Source organism: Montipora capricornis, chromosome 13, assembly GCF_036669925.1.
Source record: "Montipora capricornis isolate CH-2021 chromosome 13, ASM3666992v2, whole genome shotgun sequence".
Taxonomy (NCBI): Eukaryota; Metazoa; Cnidaria; class Anthozoa; order Scleractinia; family Acroporidae; genus Montipora; species Montipora capricornis.
Genome location: NC_090895.1, coordinates 3,077,754 through 3,103,117, shown reverse-complemented (window position 1 = coordinate 3,103,117; position 25,364 = coordinate 3,077,754). Strand labels below are relative to the sequence as shown.

Genomic DNA, 25,364 nt, shown 5'->3' with positions numbered 1-25,364 from the left:
ATTTATTTATTTTTGTTTATTTATCATTTAGTTAATGGTATGAGGAATAAATGTTTTGCAATGTTGAAATTACCGAGTGAAATTTCGTAAAAGTGGGTGGCTTGTTGCGCTTTTCACTAGTATGTGATGGTTGTGTTTAAAAAAGGTCTACTGAGCAGTAGTAAGGGGTTCTAATTAGCGTGTTCCGAGCGGTTGGTTCACATGCATAGGTACAGGTGAGGAATTGTCTATGGGCCGCGGAAGCACAGAAAAATACGGGTGAATGATGCTATGAAAGCTCATTATTTTTAGTAGTGGAGAGGGGCATTGACTGTTCTCTGGGAAAAAGACGTACCTGATATGATTTGAATAACAGGATACATTTTGCCATATTTTGCGGATGAATAGTGTCACAAAAGTACTTACGGTTTGATGTTGGCAGTCAGCAATATCGGCGTAGTATTTGAATTTCTTGCAATGTGCCTCCAACCTACTGACAAAAGGAAAAGTGTTCAGCGTGGATATTATACAAGGCATATTTTTTAATCGCTAATGAAGAGGAAAGGCGGAGTACTTACAGTTTCCGTGGCACTTATGAGCGTTTTAGTTGTCTATGTACTGGTTTTAATGTAAATACGGCTAAAAGTTCAAAATATAGGAGGTGTGACAATATTAACGTACCATTCTTTATCAAACTGCAGTTTTTTTTAAAAAGTACATTGAAATGATGTGATAAAGTATTTTTTAAATTCTTCTAAAGCGGTTTTATTTTTACAAAGAACGAGACGGAAATCGAAAATGGCTGTAAAAATGGAGTCCTTGAAATTAAGCAAGGCTGTTAAAAAGAACTTACAGCTCTGTCTGCAGTAAAAGGTGTGGAATTAGAAGTTTTTGTAAAATGCTTCCAGCTACAATTAAAAATAAAGAAGTTCAGTGTGAATATTAATATGGTATTAATTAAAGCTATATACACCAAAAAGAGTACTTACGGTTTCCAAGGCAATTACTGGTATTTCAGTAGTCCATATACTGGTTTGTATATGGAGGAAAGCGGCTAAAACTTGAAAATAAAGAGGACTCATAATATCAAAATGGAAAAGTAATCTACGGTTTGTTAGTTGTGCAGTTGCAGAGTTACTGTATCTTTTTTCCTTTTTTTTTTTTTCACCAGGCGGGTCGCACAAAGTTCTCACACTATGGGAATAATCTTTCCTTTCGATAAATTTCTCTGATGATTGCCGCGGTCTTTACTAGTTGTAATGGGAAGGAAAATTAGTTAAATAATACGCGAAACTTCACAAAAAACAGATAATACGTTAGATATGGTCAGGTAAGGTGTACTGCATTCCCCATGATTTTTATATTGCTTAGTTGTGAGAAAGACAGATACCGTTGGTGGACGGTATAGAAATATTGAGGCCATTTGCATTACGGACAATTCAAATACAATGATCATTTTTACGGGATGAGGAAAGTCCTTACGCTTCGACTTCTATAAGTCTAAATTGTGTGCGGCAAGATGTTCCAAATGGATTACATAGCACATAACGAATTCAGCTTTAGTTCAGTATTAATGGTTATCTCCAAAGATGAAGCGATAGTTCAGCATAGTTGATGCGTTATCTAATCGAACGATATATCGGGGTGCTCAGGCTCTTTGGTACCAATTGGCTGGTTGTATATCAGGGATCGGAGATGGCTTAAGGACGTTCGCGCGAAAATTTTTCACATTTTTCTGAAACTTTTACCACTGTAAGATGATGAGTTAGTTATGTCAGAAATGTAAAAAAAAATGGGGTCACCGACTTCGTTTTGGGGAGAACATGCCCGGAAAAACACCCAAAATGTGACAAAATCGGGCTTCGTTAGCGAATAAGGCCAGTGTCTGTAAACCCAAATATATTGCAATTAAATCTTTGAAGTAAAATCTTCTCTGCCAAATATTGTTTAAGTGGACTTATTAAGTGAATTTAGTCAACTGGTGAGGTTCCTTAAAGATCAAGTTCGCATTTAGCGACCACAGTTTCACTCGCCTTGCAGCCGCAAGATGGCAAGATTTGATGTCCCGTGAGCAGAAATCTTGAAATTTTTTTTAACTTCCCACATTGATTTTTTGTTCATTTTTGGACAACGTGGAGATAATTGTAAATAAAATCCGTTTCTGGAAAGAAAAATAGGGGTCACCGAACGTCCAAGACCGTTAAATCCAGGCAAAGCTATGGCAATGGCCTTTTGCCCTATCATTTCTCATTTTATTACTTAGCGCGCGCGCTCGTGTATGACGTGGCGTGTGCATTTGCGTGCGCAGTAAGGATGCGCAGAAACAATTGGCGCGAACGTCCTTAAAACGAGGCCTAATAAATGAATACTGGAATTAAATAGTATAGTTCGCTCATGATACTAAAGCTAAAGTCACAGACCGGTTCGAGAAAGGGTGTGGAGGTTTTGCACGGCAGCCTATGTTGCATGACAGGAACAATGGATTCTTTTTCCTATGGGAACAAATGTTCTTTCTTATGCAAAAGATTTTCATTGTTCCTGCCATGCAACATGGCTGCAGTGCAAAACCTCTATATCAAGACAATTTTTGCCAAATTACAATTTGGGAAATTGTGAGTGCCTTATGGACAGGCAATCTAAATTTAACTAAGGGGGAGGGATTAGACATGACCTCATGAAAACAATCGGTTTAAATGACACGGGCCGCAGTGCAAGGGAATTACATGACCTCATAAAGTCTTATTGATAAGGACACTTTTTAGGATAAAAAAAAATAATCCTCGCACTTAAAATAGGACTATCTCATTGGCCGAGCGGAGTTGTTTGACATCTCTGCAGCCAATCAGTATCAGGGCAGCAAATGTATTTTCAGCCTGCACATTTCCCGTTTGGCCCGCAAAAAGGCGCGTTTTACAGAGGGTAGTTTGTCATTTGGCCGCGCGTATTGATAATAATAATAATATATATGGACTCGTTGAGGAAAGGAAAAATAGAAAAGGGAAGGAAAAATGCTGTGTGGTTAAAACAGGAATAAGACAAGAAGAAACCAGGGAGGGAGGGGAAGGTGACGATGTTCTTAGGTAATTCAGGGGGGTTGTGAGTGGGTAGAGCCTCATGCATTAATGGATATTATATTGTCATATGTCCGTAGACCTTATTTGCTTTCACTCTTTCATTCGCGTACCCAATGATGGAGACTTGCCCCAAGACATTGCAAAATGAGGAGTTTCCAAGCGCTTTTTAAAGATGGATTTTAACTCAATGCAACGCGTCACACTTCAAAAATTGAGTATAAACATTTCTGCATTTTAAGTAATTGAAAGGAGTGCGAAACAAAAGTTTAAATTGGAAGTCTTCTTGTAATAGATTACAACTACGACGTTTCCGAACGTTATCCTAGGATTTGGTTTGTCCGCCGAACTCAGAGTGGGTAAGACCGGACTTTATGTGTTTGCAACCTAGCTGCAGGCGATATTTTAGTGAATATATGAATGAAGGACGTCAATTGTATCAACGAAAATGTGACAAACTTGTACACCTTTAAATTACTAGAAAGTAATAACATGAATTTTGGAGTCACAATTTGCATCGCGTCCAATCTTTAAGAAAGGAGATGAAAACGAGGTTTAAAGAATTTTTCCATGACTGCAAGATCTAAGTCGCTTGATCCGCGGCGGCTCACTCAAGCTGTGTGGAGAGAAGTTGTTTGCTAGTTTGCAAAGCGCAACGACAATTATACATGTTTGTCCGCTGCGTCTGTTATCGATGACATTCGCTTTATTCTCGTCAAAAACCTGCTTAGAAAAAGTAGTATTTTGGAACTTTCTAAACAAGTACTTTGGTTGCCAAGATTTGAGGGTTTCTTTTTAGAAGACATTGTAGATAATGGAGAGCTATGAAGGCATATAATAGACTGAAATTAGAAAACCTCGACCCTTCCACGGCAAAATTTACTTAACCATAGCTAATTCTCAAGAGAAATGCATTAGAAAGAAAACAGGTGTCCCACTTAAGTGTGATAACTTTGTGCACCGCGCCCTTGTTTTTGCACGCACATACTTCACCTTTACTCTGGTCCGTCTTTTAATTTGTCTTCTCTGAAGTCGTTCTTGTGCCTGGAACGTAGCGTCATATTCGTCAAGATCACTTCTTCCTCCAGCAACGATACCTCGATAAACTTCCTCGGCAAAGGCAACAAGCTGTTGCCCGAAGGCGAAGCGATGACTTTCCAAATTGGGCTTCAATTTATTTCGTTCACAAAGCTCGCTGATTGGCTAGAAGGCATGAATTCCAATGACCTATCGACGTGACAACAAATCGTGCCACGTGTAACTTCATGTTTGCAACATCTACACGAGGAAAATCAGTGCTATTGTTGCTAATTTGGTGTCCCTTCAAAATCTCCTCGTCTGGATGCAAATTGTAATAGGGCGTCGACAATATTATTTTATGATTTTTCATGTATGGATAATGCAGGATTATAACGGGAAAGAATCTTTTTGTCAAGTGTTTTTGAATCAGAATTGTAACGACAACGCCGCAAAAAAAAAAAAACGCTTTAAAAATGCGCTGAACGCTTCACGTGCTCATTGAGCTTTTTAGCAAAAGTCCGTGCAGAAGACAAGCGTGAAATTATCAAACGCTCGGATTTCGTGAAAATTGCTGAGATTTCAAGATGAAATGCTTATTTTTAAAAAATACAAAACAAGACCCTACATCTGACATTCTCTTTAGTCATTGTTCTTTTTTTTGCAAAAGCAACTGAATATTACTAAAAACTTGAGCCTACTTGTTTGTCAGTGATTTCAAATTGCTCGATCTTGCAAAGCCGGAAATTGTAAGAAAATTTGACAGCTGCGTCATCACCTCACACCCCAGTGTCTGGCTCCAAATGCAGTTTCACGACATTTTTGTATAAATACTACAACTTCTTCTATCCAACTTTTTTTCTCCTTAAAATATGTTTTCCGTGTACCTATTACGAGTACATAACACCATTAAAAGGAGGGGGGGGGGGGGGGGAAAGCGGTGGGGGGAATCAAAGTGCTTTCTCAAGAGAAAATAGCCATTCCTTGACAGATTTCGCTTGGCGTCAATGAAAATCCGCCATTTTATCAATTCACTCGACCTAAAGTGCGCGCCAATGACGCAATAAATCATGCGCAGAAGGGTCGCGCAATTCAAAACACCTTATCAAGGGTTTATACACCGCTACCATTGACTTCATGCTTTTGACGCGAAACTCAGTTCATTGAATCCTTTTTTCCATTTCATCTATTGTTTAAACCCTTTGTATGCTTTGAATAGAATTTCCAAGCCATAGTATTCGGAAAACTGCATATATAGGCGGAGTTTAATTTCAGGTTACGTCATCAGCACCATGTTGGTGGACGAAAACAAAAGATCTCTCATTGGCTTCCTTTGCTTGTCCACGCCGTTGTCACCTCTGTCTCAAGAAAGGCAAAAAACCTATTGAACTTCTTAATTAAAATAGGTCCATACAGCAAGGATTTCCAAGAAAGCACTCATCTCTTACAGGAGAATATTTTTTTTTCAATTTTTCAAAAAGGGTGAAAATTGTATTTGATGAGCACTGTTCCTTCATCGTCATTTTTATTGTCACCCTCGTCGTCATCGTAATCACAACGGGAGATGGGTTGGCAAATTGATGAAACATACGCCTTCTACGCACGTGCACGAGAGAAAATGGGCGCGCGAAATCTGGACTCGACCTCTTTTCGCTCGCTCCTCCTCGAATCCAGATATCGCGCGGCCATTTTTTTCTCATGCCTATCTCCTTCTCGAGCTCTACTAATTAAACGGCAAAAGAGTCTCGGCTCGTAGTCTACCTTCATCGTCGCTTCTATTGTCTTCCTTGTCGTCATCATAATCACCATGGGAGATGAGTTCGAAAATTGTTGAAACACATACCTTCTACCTACCGATGTGTCCCAGCATCTGGGGTGGGGTAGGGGGCGGAGTGCGCTCAACGTCAAATTCGGGTTGAGCTTGTTTTTCTTATCGGCTTCGAGGAATTTTCTCCGCTACTTTGGGTTTTCTCACTCATCGAAAAACCAATATTTGATGTTTGAAATGAAATTAGAAAGTTCGTAGCAGTTAGATTAGCAGCTGAGGCAAATGAGCAGCTCTCAGCTGGAATGAACTGGTAGAGCATGCGCAGAGGAGAGCAATTGCACGGGGTTCGAGCCTGGATTTTACAGGCTTGCTGCTTGTTCTTGTTTAAGTTCCTTATCTAACTGCGAAGATGTTTCCAACTTTCATTTCATTACATGAAATTTCGTAGATCCTAAAATCATTTGATTTGCTGTAATGTGGTTTGTAGTCACCCCCACTAGAAGAGCAGACGTCCTCAGCTAATTTATTCTGAGACTAAAAAATGAAAGCGATGATGACAATTAGCCAGCTAATTACTTTCCAGCAATACAAATTGGGGGTCACCAAGTTCGTTATTTCGTCGGAAGGCTGCTTCAAATACTGTGATCGTGTGCTCCAACGAAAGGATGCTTTTGGGGTAAAATATATGTATTTTCAATTGTGACAACGATTCCTTGCGCATGCTCATTGACACAGGTATTCTTCACATTGAGGGCCCCCTCTGGGTGTAAGGAATCACGAACGTTGGCAGCAATCAGCAGAACGTTCAACTTACTTTCCTGGTAAGTTGGACTACTTGATTTACATTTACATATCCCACAATAATTCCAACGTAGGAATGTTACGAAACATTGCGTTTGATTAAAAACGTTCTCCGACGTGTATTGATCCCAAGGACTTTCTCCACAAAAAACCGCTCGACCCTTCGCGGTAAAAAGGCTTGATAACGATGGAGCAAATTTTCACATTCCACTGGTCCGGCGCTTATTCGGCCGTGTCCCTCTAAAATAAACGCTACGTCGACGTCGAATTCGAAGAACTTGGTGTCTTCTTTCAGCACCCAACCCATAAGAAACGAGAATGAGCCGTTTAAGACTATTCAATAACAATTCAAAACACAAATTTTTTTAACATCAAAAGAGCTTTATTTGTTTTTCATCCTACTCTCCTCTTCATAATACAGGCACGAATTGCGGACCTACAAATCAATTATTTCTGTCTGAAATTCTCTTCACCTATAAATAGAGAATTGACTACTTGAACCCTCCAAACTTTACTTAAAATAGATGTTATTCCTATACAAAAACGTTGCAGGGTTAATTCAGCAGTTAAGCCGCCATAAATTTAAATGTATCATTTCCCCGTTTTTGCTCTCCTTTACACGCAAAATTCAGCAAATTCAAAACGAATGAAAAGGTTACTTTTTAAAGAAACTGCGCTGCTCAATGCTCAAAAATCTAAAAATTCCGTAATTGCGTGTTCTATAGTCCAGTCCAAAGTTCTCCTCTTATAATTCCATAATCTTGATTTCAGTATTAGAGTAACTTGGTGCCACTGAAACGTTCCACAATAACTTGAAATCTCGTTAAGACTTTACAGCTTGAATCCAGTAGTCCAGTCCGGGTTGAGATCGCCAAAACTCTCTATCATCGATCAACAAAAGCTAGAAGTAGTAAATAGTTCTCAGAAACTACAAAAGTTCGTCATGATTCTACACTCGAGCTGGCGGCTTCAAGGCTGACATGTTGATTATTTACAACTTCTTTTTCACCACAAGCTTAAGCGTGCACTCTGAGCTACTGACAGCTTTCCAAGACCAATGTTTCTAAATAAAAGTTAAAAAGTTTTACAAACTCGGAGCTAAAAGTTAAAACTTATGAAATATTTCGTCCGTTTTTCAACCGGACTTCATCAGTCAATGATATCAATGTTAAAAAGATGAATTTTAAAAAAGGGCAGCTATCTATGATACAATTCTAACCCCCAAGAGGCGTTAAAAAACCCTTTTTTAAAATTCATCTTTTTAACATTCATATCATTGACTGATGAAGTCCGGTTGAAAAACGGACGAAATATTTCATAAGTTTTAACTTTTAGCTCCGAGTCTGTAAAACTTTTTAACTTTTATTATGCTTCCGGAGCAGGAAACACATGTTTTGGCTGTAATGTTTCTAAAGTTAACCCATTTCCAGCGGGGTTAGTGTCTGGATGGGAGACGTCATAATATGCGACTTACTGCCACGAACATACGACCAAAAATTCTATTTTAACGCTCAAAAATGCGAACTAAGCAAGGTACAGATTTTGCTAGCCTGCTTTATGCAAAACAAATATTGACGCAAAAGTATATTTATAAATATTAATACGTAGTTTTTAAGGAGAGCAGAAGGAACTTCTAGAAGTGTCGATCGAGAAGAAAACAATTTGCCATCAGCGAAAAACATTTCGGGAGATTTTTGTTACGTTCAATCAGAGTTCAATATTTCTATCGTACTTTTGGTCGTACAAGTAAAATCGCAAAATCGAAAGTGACATTGATTTTAGCGCCCGCCTGTGATCAAGTTACCTTGCGTGTTTAATACTAACAACTCACGAAACAAAGGATGCACCTGTGACAAAATTACGGCAAAACACCGGGTTTTTGTTAGTTTCCGTTTTTTTTTTCATTCAAGTGTTATGAAGTTCGACAATTTTAAAAACACAAAGATCACAATCGTTGATGCTAGTTCACGTGTCAGCTAGAGTTAAGCTCCTCCGAATGAGGTTAGTACTTGGATAGGGGACCGCTGCAAGTCCCCGTGACGGCGATAGCTGATTCGGTTTCATTTTTTACTTGTCTGGCCGTTGAAAGCTATTTTCTTATTTTCTTTCTACGTCAAAACAGCGAACAAACTATTCGTTCTATGCAAAATAGTGTTCACAGTAGATTTTTCCAACTTCGCGCAATCCTTTGACTAGTCTGAGCACACCGCATCATTCTAAAACAGCCGATCTAAGCATGTTTCGTTTCATCCGAGATAAAGGACTTTCCCAAGTAGAAGGAATTGCCGCGGTCTTTCTAGCTTTTGTTTATCTCCTTTCGGTATTTGTACCACAAGTGCATAGATAGCATTGAAAGTGAATGCAGTAAAAACTACAACTAGCGACAGCGTCGACATCTTTTCTTCCCGCGTTCTAAGACTCTCTCGAAGGTTTTCAACCAATCACAATGCAAATAAAATTGAATTTGCCATTGATGATGCGCATGCGTGACATTAGTCTCCTTTGTTGTACGTACTCCTATTCGTTCTATGCAAAATAGTGTTCACAGTAGAACACACAATTACGAGGCAAGATCTAGAAATAACGTAGAACATTATCCTTATCTTTAAAGCTTGCCATTCTCAAAGAAAAAGCATCTGTCCACTTTATCGAATAGTTTAATACTGAATCAATCATGGCGGGCGGATCGATTCCACAATAAATCATTGCTTTCATCAAGTTTAACGGAATGTGTTACAGTGGCCGAGTGGTCTAACGCGCTCGCAGATAATTGTGGAGGTTGGGAAAGACTATGAGTTCTCCTTGGGGTAGGAAAGTTTGGACCTACTGGAGGGAATAAATGTAAATTCACCCGATCGGAGATTAACTCAATATCCGTGGGGTATGTTGACTACCAACAGAAAAAAAACGACACCAGCGCGGATTTAAGACGTGGTATGCCTTCGGCCTTCGGCCTTCGGCATTCCACGTAATAAACATGCGTGCTAAGTCACGCAAGGTTCTAATGTGACAAACAGAGCTTGATGATCATTGGTACCTTATGTTACAGGAATAGACTCTAATTAGAACCTCGCTATAAATACATCTGCGTATGTTGCTTGTCCTTGAGTCTCAAGTGAAAACCAGGCTCTGAACCCGATTCAAAATCTAAGTCCTAAGAAAGCACAAGCTAGGGATCCCGAAGATTCCCATCAAATCTCGTAAACGCGGCTCCTCCCCTGTCAAATCTTTGACAAATAACAAAGGGCCTCAGTTGCCCGAAGGCCCGATAACTTTATCCAGTGGATAAGTCGCAATCCGGAGAATAAAGTATACTACACGTTAAGCGTTGACCAAGCCCGGTTTTCGTACACGTGTCTAGTTAGATATGCTTAGAGTGTGCATATTCACAGTCAAGTGAACAAATACCGATTGAAATAATCGGCTAGTGACCCCCGGATCCTTCCTTTGAAGTACTTGGGAAAGGGGAATGTACTGACACATTCACACTTGGATATGCCATAGTGGAGTTGGTAGATTTCCAACAGGACTTTTAAAAAGTTGGGTCAAAGTAGGATGTTACATGTTGCTTCGGTGTGGGTCAGATCCCTTTTTAAAAGCGGGCACGAAAAGGAATGTTGTTGAAATAAGCTTCAGAGGTCTGCTGTGTGTCCAGTGCCACAATGTTAGCGCATCATCGTCCTGTATTTTTCCTGACCATTTAATGTTGAACAGTGCATGGTGGTAATAATAACTGCCGTGTCCCCCTTTCCCGGCACCTGGTTCCTATTTATTTATTTATTATTTGTTCTCTTTTGCATAACATGGTCAGCAGTTTGTGGAGCCATCAATCGACAATTCTTGCGCTTTAATTAAGAACGAAGCCACGAACATGTGTTGGCCCTACCATCCACGTATGCCGCTATGAGAATGGTAAGCGTTATTTGGGTATGTTGTGGGTTATTGTCTCTCGCTTTAAAAACCAACATCAACGATCTGACATTTTAGTAAAACAGAACAAAGTAATCAACATATCCCCATGATAAAGAAACGAAGCAATCAACAGATCAACAAAGTGATCAACATATGTGAGCGGTTTAACATATGGTATGAATGGCAAGCGTTATTCAAATTCGCGAGTCTTGCCGTTTATTGTCGTCCGTGTGCTTTAATTAGAAATTGATCTTTCAGTAAAACAAGACGAACATATACTTATGCTTAAGAAACGAAACAGTCCCATATCTTCGCGGTTTAAAACTCAAGCGATCAACATATGTAAGCGGCTTGACATGTGGTATGAATGGTAGTTGTTTATATTCGGGTACCATGTTGAGGTTTGTTGTCATGCGCATTAAGAACAAACATCATCCACCTGCCTCTTGAGTAAAACAAATCGTCACGATTCATCAAGATATTGAATTGAGGCAAGTAAAGTCGAATATCGTTTACCGGAAGCTCCGACCTTTATTAAGACGTGATATATGGCCCGTACGGCGCCGGCGCCGAGCGCGCTTTCATTTCAAAACTATTGAGAAAGTGAATCCCCCCCGTACGAGAGGGCAGTGCATTAGCGCGAGAAGGGCGGCAAAAAGCCGTACGGTCCTGTTAGGAACACGTGCTGCTCTGTTTGATGCGATTTTAGGTGATTTCGTCGCTTGTAAACATACAACTTATTTACAGCCAGAAAATCAAATGCAAACAACGTATTAGATAAATTTCTTATGCAACCTCGTAACTTTTTTTGTCCAAACTTCATCTTCTGAGTACTCATAACTGGTTTAAAGAATCCATGTGATAAAGTGCTTTTTGACTGAGATTAGGTCGGGCGAGACAGGAAAATATTTGGCCTTCGGTCGTGGTGCGCGGACCAAATAGTTTCCCGTCTGGCCCTCCCACTCAGTCAATAGGTATATAAGAATTCAATTTAATTAAGAACCCAGAAATCGAACATATGTGAGCGCGACATAATTATGGTAAAATGGTAAGCGTCATTTCGCTTTAAGAACGAACATCAACGACCTGATTCAGAACCAAACAATCAACTTATCTGAGAGCTTTAAACTCTACGGCAAGTAAAGTCGAATCCTGTTTGCTTAAAGCTCAGCCTTCACGACGCGATATCAGGTAAGAGCAGTTTTCGCCTGATCCGACTCAGTTCGTCACGGTTTGAATTGGGCAAGCATCAGTTCACTGCCGGATAAATTTTCGATTGTAATCATTCACCTGCATCGCTAAATTACGAACCATAAACCACCATTATAGTCATCCAATCTATTACTTTTCTAAAAAAGCTAACGAGTGAACTTAATAAAGTGAAGGGTTCTTTTTCTTTTCTGCATGACCAAATCGCACCTTATTTAGTAAGTTGTGAACAAACTGGCAAAAAGGTATCTAATTTAGTTGTTCTTTCATACTTGATCTGATGTTTACAATATGTCGCATGTTTTTTCCAGGTTATATTTGTTCATAGTGACCGTTCATGTTATTGATAGTCGCTTGAAAAACAGTTGTATACTTTGGAACTTCCAGTTTGGCTAATGAATAACTACAGCTCATTACTCCAAAAAGTTAAAACAGGCCAACCCTTTGTGAAGGAAGTTGTACAATGCATGAAAGTTTATATTGCTAGGTTCCAAGTATGAAATGCTGTTGCCTTTTCATTCTCAACTGGCTAATGGTTTCTGTGCTGTTGCTGGCTTTTCTTGAAAACAATACAGACGCTCAACAAGGTGAGTTTTATTTGAACAAAGTCTTACACGAAAAAAAAAACAAATTCTGACTTCATGCGGTGCAGACCAGTACACCTGCAGCCACTATTCGTTAATTTATGAAACTTCGCATGTTATCTTGCATTTGATTGAAATAAACATGCTGATGTTGACGTGAGTGGCCAAATGGTAAAATATTTTGAACTATGGGACACAAATACGTAAAAAACAGGTGGATACAAGCGGCTGAGCTAGCGTGGAACGCATGGGCGCGCCAAACATGTTTGATACGGCTGGCTAAACGAACAAAAGTTCGCCTATCAAACACGAGAACGAAAGTAATGTTTTAAGTTGTTTGATCGAATGTTTGATGGCCTTTCAAATTTTATCAAACACAACCAAACACGATCAAACAGCACCAAACAAGGTGGCCAAGTGGTAAAATGTTTGGTCACCAAACAATAAACACTTAATGACTGGTCCCGAGGGAACCAGTTCATTTTGTTTCCCGAGAATCTCAATGTTTCCCCAAGGCACAGCCGAGGGAAAGACTGAAATTCGAGGGAAACAAAGTGAACTGTTTCCATCGGGACGAGTCATTAAGCTATAGCGATATTTCTTGTTTAAAAACATTGACGTCACATTTTTTTTATATTCAAATTTGACAACCACGAAACAAAAAAAGTCATTGCTTCAACAGCCAATTAGGTTCTGGTTGGCATATTAATAACAATAGATGACGTCACGAGAAACATCGCTGTATAACAATGTTTGATGTTGTTTGGTCGCCAAACATTCCCTGTTTGGCCAGTCCCTTACCCTCTTTGACTCTTTGCAGCGCAAGTGGCCGGGAAATTAACCTGGGTTTCATTTGGCAAATAGGGAGCTTAATTAATTAAGCAACTAGGCCATCGCCACAAAACAAACTGCTTTAATTAGTGTGGGTAATCAAATGGTGACGAATGAAACTTAGGAATAATTTCACGCGCGTTTTATACTAAATCAAATAATTTCCCGATCCTTTTAGGCTCTGGAAATTATTTGATTTAGGACGATTATAACAAGTGGAATTATAGCAATACAATTTTGGAATTGTATTGCTATAATTCAATGGAACGATGGAATAGGCCTTTTTCGATATATTAAAATTCAGCTTGATAGCGAGTCAGTGAGGACAAAGACAAAGGAAAGTGGATGATATGTAAATATTTTTCACATAATTCCCACTTGTTTCTATTGTCTTTGTCCTCACTGCCTCACTTTCAAGCTGAATATTTGATATTTCGAAAATGGCCTATTATAGCAGTACAATTATAACACGTGGAATTTAGTTTCACTCGTAAAAGGTTACCGTTCATAGTTCGCTGATGAAAGACAAAGATTTCGAATATTCGCCAAGCGGTGAAGTGTCCGATCGCGCAAAGAAACGATGCCATGCAATAAACAACTGACTAACCTCACTTGCTCGGGACCCTCTGTCGTTTTTGTACTAGCCTGCACACTGGCTCTCCGTGTGTCGAATGGCGCGCGGTCAACAGCTGGGGAGTTGGAGCGAGCGGGGAAAATGAGCTCCAATCCCCTCCCATGCAGCTGTTAACCGCGCGCCATTCGACGCACGGAGAGCCTGTGTGCAGTTGCTGCGCTAGGTCCGTACTGCCACTAGACTTTCAAAAGTCCTTCGTCTCATGGGCCGTCCCATGCAGATAGCGCGCGGACGAAGGTCTACCTCTCGCGACTCCGTCGCTTGCTCATCTGCTTCGCGTCCGAAATATCACGCTTCGCTCGCTAAAACATTTTTCCTGGGATTCTTGAGAGGTCGACTTGTGGCAAGTCTATACTGCCACGACCTCGGGCCAATAGCGACTTTAAGATCTACGACGCGGTCGTCAACGTAAACGCTACAAAGCAACAATATCAATGGTTAAAAGAGGCAAAAATAATCGTGCTGCACGTGCGGCACGCATTTTAGCGACTATTTTTCGGTTCTCTTCACAACAACGACGTGAAATCACCAAATATTAATTTGAGGTATAGACGACAACGCGAGTGTACAAATGTGAACCTATCGTTCACTATTTTTACTCTGAAACCGTTCGTGCCCAATTTAATTTAGGATCTTTTGACAAAATTTTATGGAGTGAACGAGATGGACTAATCACGAAAGACTTACGATATTGCAAAGTTATATTTTGAAGGGGCGTTTTCGTCGACGTCGTAGATCTTAAAGACCATATTATTCCACAGAGCGGCCCTCGGTGCTCGGCCAGTAAGAGGTTAATATTTTTTTCCATAAACTACCAATTGCACTCGCCCTAATTTTTTGTTCATCTTTAAAACGCTCATTTATTCCAAATTGCACTCGAAATTTTACGATTTTCCATACGAAAACAACGGCTCTCCAGGCCCCGCTCGTGCGTTTTACATTTTCATATACCTCTTTGCTGTTCTCGTTCTGACAACAACGGGAAATGACCAAATTTGAGGTTAATAGGCAATTTTCACGATGGCGTCATTTGACTACAACTACCACAATTCAGTTTGTTTTTCTTTTCATATTTAAATTTTGTATTCCCAGTGGGGTAAAAATAACAATAGCTCTAATTAGCATGAGACAAGCGAAACCTGAAGGATTCTGGTACTTGTAGTCATATGGCGTCATCGTGGAAATGTCCCATTGGATGATTCAAGCACCTGACGATGTTGTGTTACAAGTTGTGACGTCATTTTGATGTCATGTTACCACGTGACGCCAATTTAGATAGGGGTGTATCTGCCAAAGAGTATTTTCTTTTTTTCTTTTCAAATGAAACAATTTTTAGGAGCGGATTTTACTATAAACCGAAGTTAACGTTAATAAAACAACAACTACGTTTCGATCGTTCAACGGTATTCAAGTTGAATTATAACATTTTAACATGTTCTTATATATATCTTGCACATCTGCCTGCGTGTATTCAGTATCCAGCATCTATAGTAGTTTCGAGTTGACTTGGAGTTTTCAAGTGCAGTTATCAAATAGTTTCAAACGGTGTCTAAGTATAGAGCGAGTTTCAATCGAATGTCGTTAAACCAAAACCAAAGTAATTACTTTGGCCAATCAAAAAGAACGGAGACAATCCAGTAAACCAATCAAACATCGAAGTAATTACACGTAACCGACACAAGGCGCTGGAAAATGTGCACGCGCGAGCCACAACTGGTTGTTGTTTTCACTTCTGATTGGTTGAAAAAGTGGCGCGAGAACTTTGAACCAATCACTGAGTGAAGTAATGCAAAACCATAGCAATTCGCTAATTACTTTCGACACTCAATTGAAAACCGCTCTAGCAAGACAAGATATTAAAGAGTTAGATATTGAAGTATTCTTGGATAGTCAGTCTACACATAGGATAACCGTTGGCAGAACAACGATACATTGCCAAATTTTGTCTCCAAACATCCACACCATTCATAACAATTCTAATCCTGGAATCATTATACACACTTTCCATGCCGAACGACATGCAGTAATCGCAAAATTATTACAAATAGAGCGATTTTCAATTGAGTGTCAAAAGTAATTAGCGAATTACTTTGCTTTTGCATTACTTCACTCAGTGATTGGTTCAAAGTTCTCGCTCCACTTTTTCAACCAATCAGAAGTGAAACCAAAACCAATCGTGGCTCGTGCGTGCACATTTTCCCGCGCTTTGTGTCGGCTACTTGTAATTACTTCGAGTTTTGATTGGTTTACTTGATTGTCTCCGTCCTTTTTGATTGGCCAAAGTAATTACTTTGGTTTTGGTTTTACGACAATCATTTAAAAACTGCTCTAACGGGAAATAATATTTTAAGACAACGTTCTCGAAACCCGTCGTCATCATCCTTGCGCGTAGGCTCCGTAACATATCAGTGAGGCGGTTGGCACTTTTTTCTTTTCAAACGGAATAACACAATTTTTCGTGTTTAGAGTGCCTAAAAACTTCTTCAGTTCCAGGGAAGGATTTTGCCCGATTCAACACCGTGAACTCTGTGTGAAATACAATTGTTAGGAAGGCTAATATTTCGTTCACAGGGCCTAATCATAACAGCGGGGATGAGCAATATTTGGTTTGTGGTTATGAAATCAATCAAACTTAGAAATTATTTGTATAAAAAATGGTTGACAACCCGTTGCATTAGTTATTATAATCAGTATAAAATTTACCGTAATAAAATTGTGGCAATTAACAAACTTTCTCGCTCATTATATTATGGTCGGGTTTTTAAAGACTCTCGTAATACTAAGAAAATGTGGGATAACGTTAACCTAATAATTAATAAAAAGCGTCCATCTTCTCACATTGATAATTTACAAGTTGGTAATAAAAATCTAAAGCAACCAGTTACGATATCAAATGCTATCAATACGTATTTTCGTAACATTCCAACTGAGCTTGCATCAAAACTTCCCACTACAAATCGCCGTTTCTCGCATTACATGAAGAGAAAAAAGGGTAAATTTCACTTTAATAAAGTCAATGAAGTTGAAGTGTTCTTATTACTAGAAAATATTGATACTAGGAAATCAATTGGGGTTGATAAGGTCCACCCTTTGCTGTTATCTTCCGGTTCGCTGGAAATATTTAAACCATTGACATATATTATAAACTTGACACTTGAACAAGGTATCTTTCCTGACAGTTTAAAAATTGCCAAAGTCATCCCGATTTTCAAACAAGGATCTCGTCTTTTGTGTAATAACTACCGGCCTATCTCAGTTCTTCCAGCTCTAAGTAAAATATTTGAGAGATGCATTCTTAATCAATTAACGTTCTATTTTACTATTGAAAATATCTTGATACCTAACCAATATGGTTTTAGATCTGACAACACTACAACTGACTGTTTAGTAGATTTAATAGACGAGATAACATTAGCCCTTGATGAAGGATGTTATGCTGTATCCCTATTTTTAGATCTAAGTAAAGCTTTCGATACAGTCAATCACTCGATTCTGTTGTCTAAACTAAATTTTTATGGAATAAGAGATGTTGAAAACCAATGGTTTAGGTCCTATTTAATCAAAAGGAAGCAAAGAGTGTATGTTAATGGAGCTGAGTCTAGTCTTCTTTCCGTAAATTCAGGAGTGCCACAAGGGTCGATCTTGGGTCCTTTTCTTTTCTTAGTTTACATAAATGATATAGTAAATGCAACTAATTATTTTTCCTTAAGACTATTTGCCGATGATACCTCCTTGACTGCGACTGGTAGGGATCTCGATGCATTGCTACACCTAATAAACTCTGAATTACCCGCTATTTATGACTGGCTATGCTCAAATAAGCTAACTTTAAATTTAACTAAGACAAAATATATAGTATTCCAACCACGGCAAAAACTTAATTATAATTTATACACCCCTCTTAAACTAGCGGATCAGTATCTTGAACAGTCTCACAGTGTTAACTACTTAGGATTAATTATTGATTGTTCCCTATCATGGCACCATCATATTGATTATATTAGTAGTAAAATCAGTAAAAGCATAAATATTATTGCAAAATTAAAACGTCATGTACCCAACAAATCTTTAACAAGTATCTATTATGCACTTATATATCCTTATTTAACTTATGGCTGCGTATTGTGGGGTAATAACTACGAAGCTGCCATATCTCAAGTGGTAAAGCTGCAAAACAAAGCTTTAAGAATCATCAATGAGGTACCACTTCGTGAGCATATTACTCCCCATTATGTTAATCTTGGCCTAATTAAATTTCCTGATATTGTGAAGTTAAAAACTTGTCAACTATTTTATGATCTTATCGTAAATAACAAACCATCAAATCTTACTCTATCTTTTGTATCTGAGCAACATAATTATACTACTCGAAGCACATCCTTACAGTATCTAAATCCCAGTTCCTTTAGAACAAATATAAGGAAATTCTGCCCGACAATTATTGGATGTTATTATTGGAACGATATTCCTCTATTCATTCGAAGTTTGTCAAATAAACATCTATTTAAAAGATATCTTTTTCAGAATTATATTGCTCAGTACTAACTACTGCACCCCTTAACTATGTGTTCCTCCTTTCCTTTCGCTTATTGTAATTATCTTTTATCTTAAAATAAAATGTAACTTAATTTAAAGGGCATCTAACTAGTTTACCTATATCGTTTGCCCTTCTCCGTTTATTTCATGTAGTGAGCTTTTTAGACCTTGTAATTCTCTAAGTAAATGGGGAAATAAATGAAAAAAACGTCATCGTACGACCGCCTGTCCTTCCGTCCGTGCTTACGTTCAACTTTTCATGTAAGCCAATATGCGAAGTGTCGCATTGCTGGAATCCGCGTGTTGCAGGGCCAGCGTACTTCACTTGACATTGCGTTTTAGTAAAAAAGAAAAAAAAAAAAAACCCTAGTATTTATTTAATATGTCGTACAACGAGGAAAGAAGAGAAAAAGAGAAAAAAAAAAACAGTAAGCAGGCGACGAGTAAGCGATGCTTAACATGAAAGAGAGCGAATGAGAGCACGGGAAAACACGCGAAATATCAGTAACACAACGAGAGAGAGAGGGGGAGGGAGAGAGAGGGAGGGAGGGAGGGGGGTGGGGGGGGGGAGAAAGAGAGGGGGGAAGAGGAAAATCGTTGAGTTGCAGCTTAATTGATGTAGCCCTTGTTGGAAGTCATTGAGTTATTGCATCACTTTTTGTGATCTTCGGCTGTTAGTGATGTCCGCAAATTTCCTATTAGTAATTGGTTTGTGTAAAATTGCAATATTTGCACCTAGTGTCAGTGACTTGTGCTATTGTTCGTAGATTGTTCCCCTCGAACCATCCACCTTCTTCCTCTACAAACGGGCCAATACTTTCAAGGACACGTGTTTATGAATTTCACTGTGGGAAAATACGGATGTGAACATTGGTGTCTCTTGGAAAACAAGTGTGTGTCTGTCAACATTGGTAGCGGAAAATCTCCAAGCAGCGTTATCTGTGAACTGAGTGATTCGGACCACTGTCAGCACCCGAAAGATCTCAAGCCAAGACAGGGTTGGACATACAGAGGCGCAAAGGTATCTCATGTTAAATTGAAACGATTGGGCCAGATTTCACCCCTTCTCAGCATAACTGAAGTGGTGTGGGTATTGCTTTGCTTTTGTAGTCAGGCTAAATCTCAGTTTTATCTCAGCTTTTACTTCCCGCAGAAAGTGATTCGTTTATGGGATGTGAAACTAATTACACTCACCAATAGTGCAGCAAAACGTGGAAATGACATGGCTAATCCTATAAAACGATTTTTCGGTATCTTAATCTACTACGGTGTTGGGAAGCGATTGAGGGAAGGCAAACCAAAAAGTAAGACGATAAATATCTCCGCAACTGAAAAATTCGAGCCAAGGAACTTCGTGCTCTGAACTAAATTCGATATATTATGATTATCTTACCTCATCAGAATCCTTGCTGTTACAATCCATGCCCCAAGAATGGAAAGTGTCTTTTGGGATACACTGAGAAGAACTATGCCTGTGAGTGTCCACCGGGATTTACAGGAGAAAAGTGCGAAAACGGTAAGGACAGGCAAATGTCATCACCTTTTTTGGCTGCTTTCCTGAGAACGTACAACGTTTAAGTGTGGCAGCTATTAAGTTAAAGAAGGAAAGAGAAGATTCTGCGAAAGCAGAAATGATTTTAAAAATGGACTTTCATGTTCAAGTGCAAAAGCAGTTGTGTTCCTCGCTTTTAGCCGTATTGGAAATTCAATAGCCTGAGTTCGTTTCGATCTTCGCTTTTTTGGCCAAAGGTTGGTCAGAAGTATCAGTCCGATATAAAATAGGATGGTATTTCTTTCGTTTTTATAGCCACATTGAAATTCAAGGTCATTGAGGCGCCTTTCAAACAGTCATCATAGTTGATGATGGTGAACAAAGATCAAAGTGAATTGCTCGATAACTTTTATCAAACTTTGAAACTTTGAGTACCTGTATCCTTTTCTCATTAAGATATCGATAAATGCAACACCGGGAGCCATGATTGCAATGAAAATGCAACTTGCACAAATACGGCTGGAAACTTCAACTGCACATGCAAGCCAGGCTTTACTGGAGATGGACGGTCATGTACAGGTACAATAGCTAAGTGTTACTTTTATAATTCGTATTGCCAGAAAATATCACTGGTTCATTTTGAGCTGCGAATTTTCTAGCATACTATTTGTCAGAAGCATAAACTCTCATATAAAATATGAGAAAATTTTTTTTGTAGTTGGCCACATTCGTAAGTCAAGGCCTTGTTCAAACAGTCATGCTTTTTCAGTGACGATGGTGAACAAAGATCAACTGCTGGATGATTTTTATCAAAAGGATTTAAAAATCGTTAATTGAGTACCTGTATCCCTTTCTTGGTATTCAGATGTCGATGAATGCAGCACCGGTATCCATGATTGCAATGAGAATGCAACTTGTACAAATACACCTGGAAACTTCAACTGCACATGCAAGCCAGGCTTTACTGGAGATGGACGGTCATGTTCAGGTACAATAGCTAAGTGTTACCTTTATTCGTATTGCCAGGAAATATCACTAGTTCAATTTGAGCTGCGAATTTTTTAACGTACTATTCGTCAGAAGCATAAACTCTCACATAAAATATAAGAAAATTTTTTTTTTTGTAGTTGGCCACATTCGTAAGTCAAGGCCTTGTTCAAACAGTCATGCTTGTTCAGTGACGATGGTGAACAAAGATCAACTGCTGGATGATTTTCATCAAAAGGATTTAAAAATCGTTAATTGAGTACCTGTATCCCTTTCTTGGTATTCAGATGTCGATGAATGCAGAACCGGGAGCCATGATTGCAATGAAAATGCAACTTGTACAAATACGGCTGGAAACTTCAACTGCACATGCAAGCCAGGCTTTACTGGAGATGGACGGTCATGTTCAGGTACAATAGCTAAGTGTTACCTTTATTCGTATTGCCAGGAAATATCACTAGTTCAATTTGAGCTGCGAATTTTTTAACGTACTATTCGTCAGAAGCATAAACTCTCACATAAGATGTGATGATAGTTTTTTTTGAAGTTGGCCACATTCGTAAGTCAAGGCCTTGTTCAAATAGTCATGCTTGTTCAGTGACGATGGTGAACAAAGATCAACTGCTGGATGATTTTTATCAAAAAGATTTAAAAATCGTTAATTGAGTACCTGTATCCCTTTCTTGGTATTCAGATGTCGATGAATGCAGCACCGGTATCCATGATTGCAATGAAAATGCAACTTGTGCAAATACGGCTGGGACCTTCAACTGCACATGCAAGACAGGCTTTACTGGTGATGGACTTTCATGTTCAGGTACAATAGCAGTAGTGTTCCTTTTATTCGTATTGGAAATATCACTAGTTCATTTAGAGCTGAGCCATTATTTTGTGTCAGAAACAAAAGGGGTGGACTGTAGTAGGACAATTCAAAGCATTCAAATTAAAGCATCGTGTACTGTGACAAGTTTTCCAGAGACCGATACAACACGGGCTTGTCGTAGACCACTCTTGTCGCCGCGTCTGATTTAAGCTTTGTTAACCCCTCCCACAAGCTAGTGTGAGGTATGGGTGTATCCATGAGATGAGGTCACAGCCTACTTCTTAATGCAAGAATAATGTCCTTCAAAAAAGGAATGCAAACCAGTTTCTTATGTCAATCAAGGTTTATATAATAAGCTCAATAATGCACGCATTGGTTTCTCACCTTATGATCTATTAGAGGACAAACGCAAAGCTGAAGTCATCATCAAAACTTTAATTCTTTATTTTATAAAACAAATATTTAACAAATCGAAAGGGGTTCAGTGTTGTCTGTACTCTTATCGACAACGATATTCGTCATCACGGTGGTCAAAATTTTGTGGACTCACGAGGTGCAGCCAACGCCGAACCGCTTTCGATTTGTTTTTTACCAAAACATTCAATGCCAAAGAAAGTGTTTATTTCAGAGGGAGACCAAACTCACGATACAAAGAAAGAGCAAGCGTTGTCTATAACTTTCTCGCAATACGATTGGTTTATTTCCCAAAATGAGGGTTCCTGATTGGCTATTACTTTGCGTGACAAATTGACGCGAGCATGACGCGGCAGGGTTGTCCAGGCTCTTATCGACAACGGCCAGTTAGCCAATCAGATTGCGAGATTACAAGCAACTGTGGTAAAAATTATAGTTTTTGCCGAGCGTATGTTTAGTGATAAATCACAGATGGCGTCAAAATGTGGTAAGAACATCAGTGACACACTCGGCTGCACTTTTTTGTCCTTATCACATTTTGACGTCGTCTGTGATCTATTACTGAACAGACGCACGGCAACATGGAATCTATTTGTTAAATAGACCCATTCTTCTCATGAGCTCGGCCTCTGGACAATCAACTGCCAACGGCGCAGTTTGCTAATGGTAAGTTCCCACTGAGTCCCTGGTGGCTGACATCCTCTGTAGGGGCAAACTGACAAAATCGTAATTTGGATATAAAGTGCAAAACTAGCTGTTAGCGCCCACCGTAAAAGGACTTGAACTACTCAGGAACCACTAGGAATCAACTATTAGGAAAATAGCAATTCGGGAAACTTAATGCAACTTGTGCGGCCTGTTTGGAGCAAAATCACAAGGAGTTAAAGTGCTACTTATTTTCAAAAAATTACTTCCTTTTTTTTTCAAATTTTAAAAGTGTGTTTGCTTAACACCTGACTGTCCAAATTTTGAGCTTTGAATTTTCTGACGTTCAAAACTAACTGATTGGACCTCAGAGGGTTGGATCTAGGGGAAAGTGACGTCATTTACTCACAACCTTAAAATTTTAACGTGTAAATGCAGCGTCTTGTTTATGCAAAACACGAGTTCAAAAGTCTGAAAGCCCAAAACTCCAGTGCTGCATATTAATTTTGCGGCGTACACACGCATTGCATTCTTAAACGGAAGTAGCCAAAACGCGGGGCCGGGGTCGGGGTCGGGGTCGGGGTGTCTTTTTTTCCAAAATTTGTGTCATTTTGTCGTCATTCTCGAATGACTGTCATTTATAGTGGCAATAAGTCAAAAAAATTGAGGAACCTACGGAAGCTATGAAAGCTCTTAAGGGGCATTTTATGTCTTTCCGAAAATCGAAGTTTGTTGTTCGAAATTAAGAGAATTTCCGAAATTGCTAAAATTAGAGATTATGGAATACACGCTAACTGCCAGACAGAGTCCCATCGTAATATTCACTTCGAAAAAAAAAAAAACAACAGAATCACAGTTCCACGATGATCGTCACGCAGTCATGCAGCGTTCTTTTTGCTTGTTTGTTCGTGTTGTTGTCAATGTTGTTGTCTGATTTACCACAAACGGTTTGTAGTAAAGTCAGTCGCATAGGAACTTGCTAGCCAATTCTATTCGGACTTCAAGAGATCGAATCCAATTTTACGAGAAAAAGAACAACCACACTTAGAACAATTTTGCGAAAACAAGCAACTGAGAACGTTTGCGGGACGACCATAGTGGAATTATGGCTATGTTCTGTTTCGTTTTACTTGTATTGCGGAGAAGTTTCTTACGAAGTAAACATTAAAATGTGGTTTTAAAATGTGGAGCTCGGCGAGTCTTCAGTGTTTCTAGGTGATTCGCACCTGCGTACGAGCCAAGGATCCTGTAGATTTTCAGATTTTTATTCGTACTAGCTGCTCGATCTATATGTCGTTGAACTAGTCGACTGAAAGGAAAATATTACAGAAGTAGATTAATGTTTTGGAATGCCGGCGATAGGCTAAAAGAAGAATGCAACTGATTTCTTGAATATATTACAATTTGTGTCTTCTAATCTACACGATCTTATGGTTTGATTTCTTCTATTGATTGTCTTTAACGTTCTTGATCGGAGGAAAGTGAAAAAGTAATTTGCGCGTTTGCAGTTTCGATTTGTATATTTCTGAATTTCTAATTAGTTGTCACCTTTCAACTCATGCAAACTTGCTGTGGTAAATAAAATTGCAAATATAGTTCCATACATTGAAACAATTAGGCGACATAACTTAACGCGCAAAGCGCGAATCACTTAGTTTAACGTATTAAATTTCAGTCGGAAATTCTTTTCGTAAAGCAAACTTATATTTTTTGACTAATTTCCAACATAGATAAAGGAAAGATGCCGAACATTAAAAAATAACAGTATGGGAGAATAACTACAAAAATTGAAACGAAAAAATTTTGAAAAAAAATGACACCCCGACCCCGACCCCGACCCCGACCCCGACCCCGACCCCGGCCCCGGCCCCGGCCCCGGCCCCGGCCCCGGCCCCGGCCCCGGCCCTGCGTTTGGGCTACTACCACTTTTTTGTAAGTGTCACTAAACCATTGTTCAACGCTTCCCTAAACAATGCCGAATTTCTCTGTCAAGCTCGGGTGATTCCGCGATTGTGGCAGCATTAAGTTCTATTCGGCTCTTTTTGGATTCACGACTTGTTGCTTCCGAATACATTCCAAAGGATTTACCACCACTACAACACTTTCGAGTCGGTGGAAGTGGAACGATGCATTTTTTCTAGAAGTTCGGGACTGTAAATCCCATAGGAAATACAACTACAATGTCTTCTTTCAGACAAACCATGCTTCGGATGCATTCTCCCTGCTCATCCTTTAAAGATTTTTGAAAAAATTCTGAAGTCGAGGCAACAGCAGCTGTAAACAAATCCAAACATCATTCCTGTTCAAATCCTTCTCGACGACCATAATATGATCAGATGTTAACTGATTTTACTTAAGTATGATTTGCATTTCTGTAACCAATCGGAGCGAGATTCCAAGAGCTCTATTGTTTCTCGGCCAATCAGACAAAAAGGCCAATTTTTCGACTTTTTCACATGCGATCCGTACAGAAAATGTATCATGCCCTGCTTCCCCAAAATGATAAGTAGGAAGGGAGGTCATGATTGCAGGTTATAGCTTCACTTGATTTCATAACCGGAGTCAGGGTCAATATATGGTCCATTTCATATATATCATTTCGTTCAATGAAAAAAAATTCTAACATAATAGATTCCTCGAGTGATCACTCGTCTCTCAGTA

At 39.2% G+C, this 25,364-nt stretch overlaps 1 long non-coding RNA gene across 1 annotated transcript; it reads left to right on the top strand.

The window, feature by feature from the left end:
• The first annotated feature begins 11,596 nt into the window (after positions 1-11,596).
• LOC138028307 (uncharacterized) lies at positions 11,597-19,188 on the top strand. Its single transcript, XR_011127617.1, has 3 exons — positions 11,597-11,739; positions 12,245-12,344; positions 19,110-19,188. It is a non-coding gene; the product is annotated as an uncharacterized lncRNA (long non-coding RNA).
• The last annotated feature ends 6,176 nt before the right edge of the window (positions 19,189-25,364 follow it).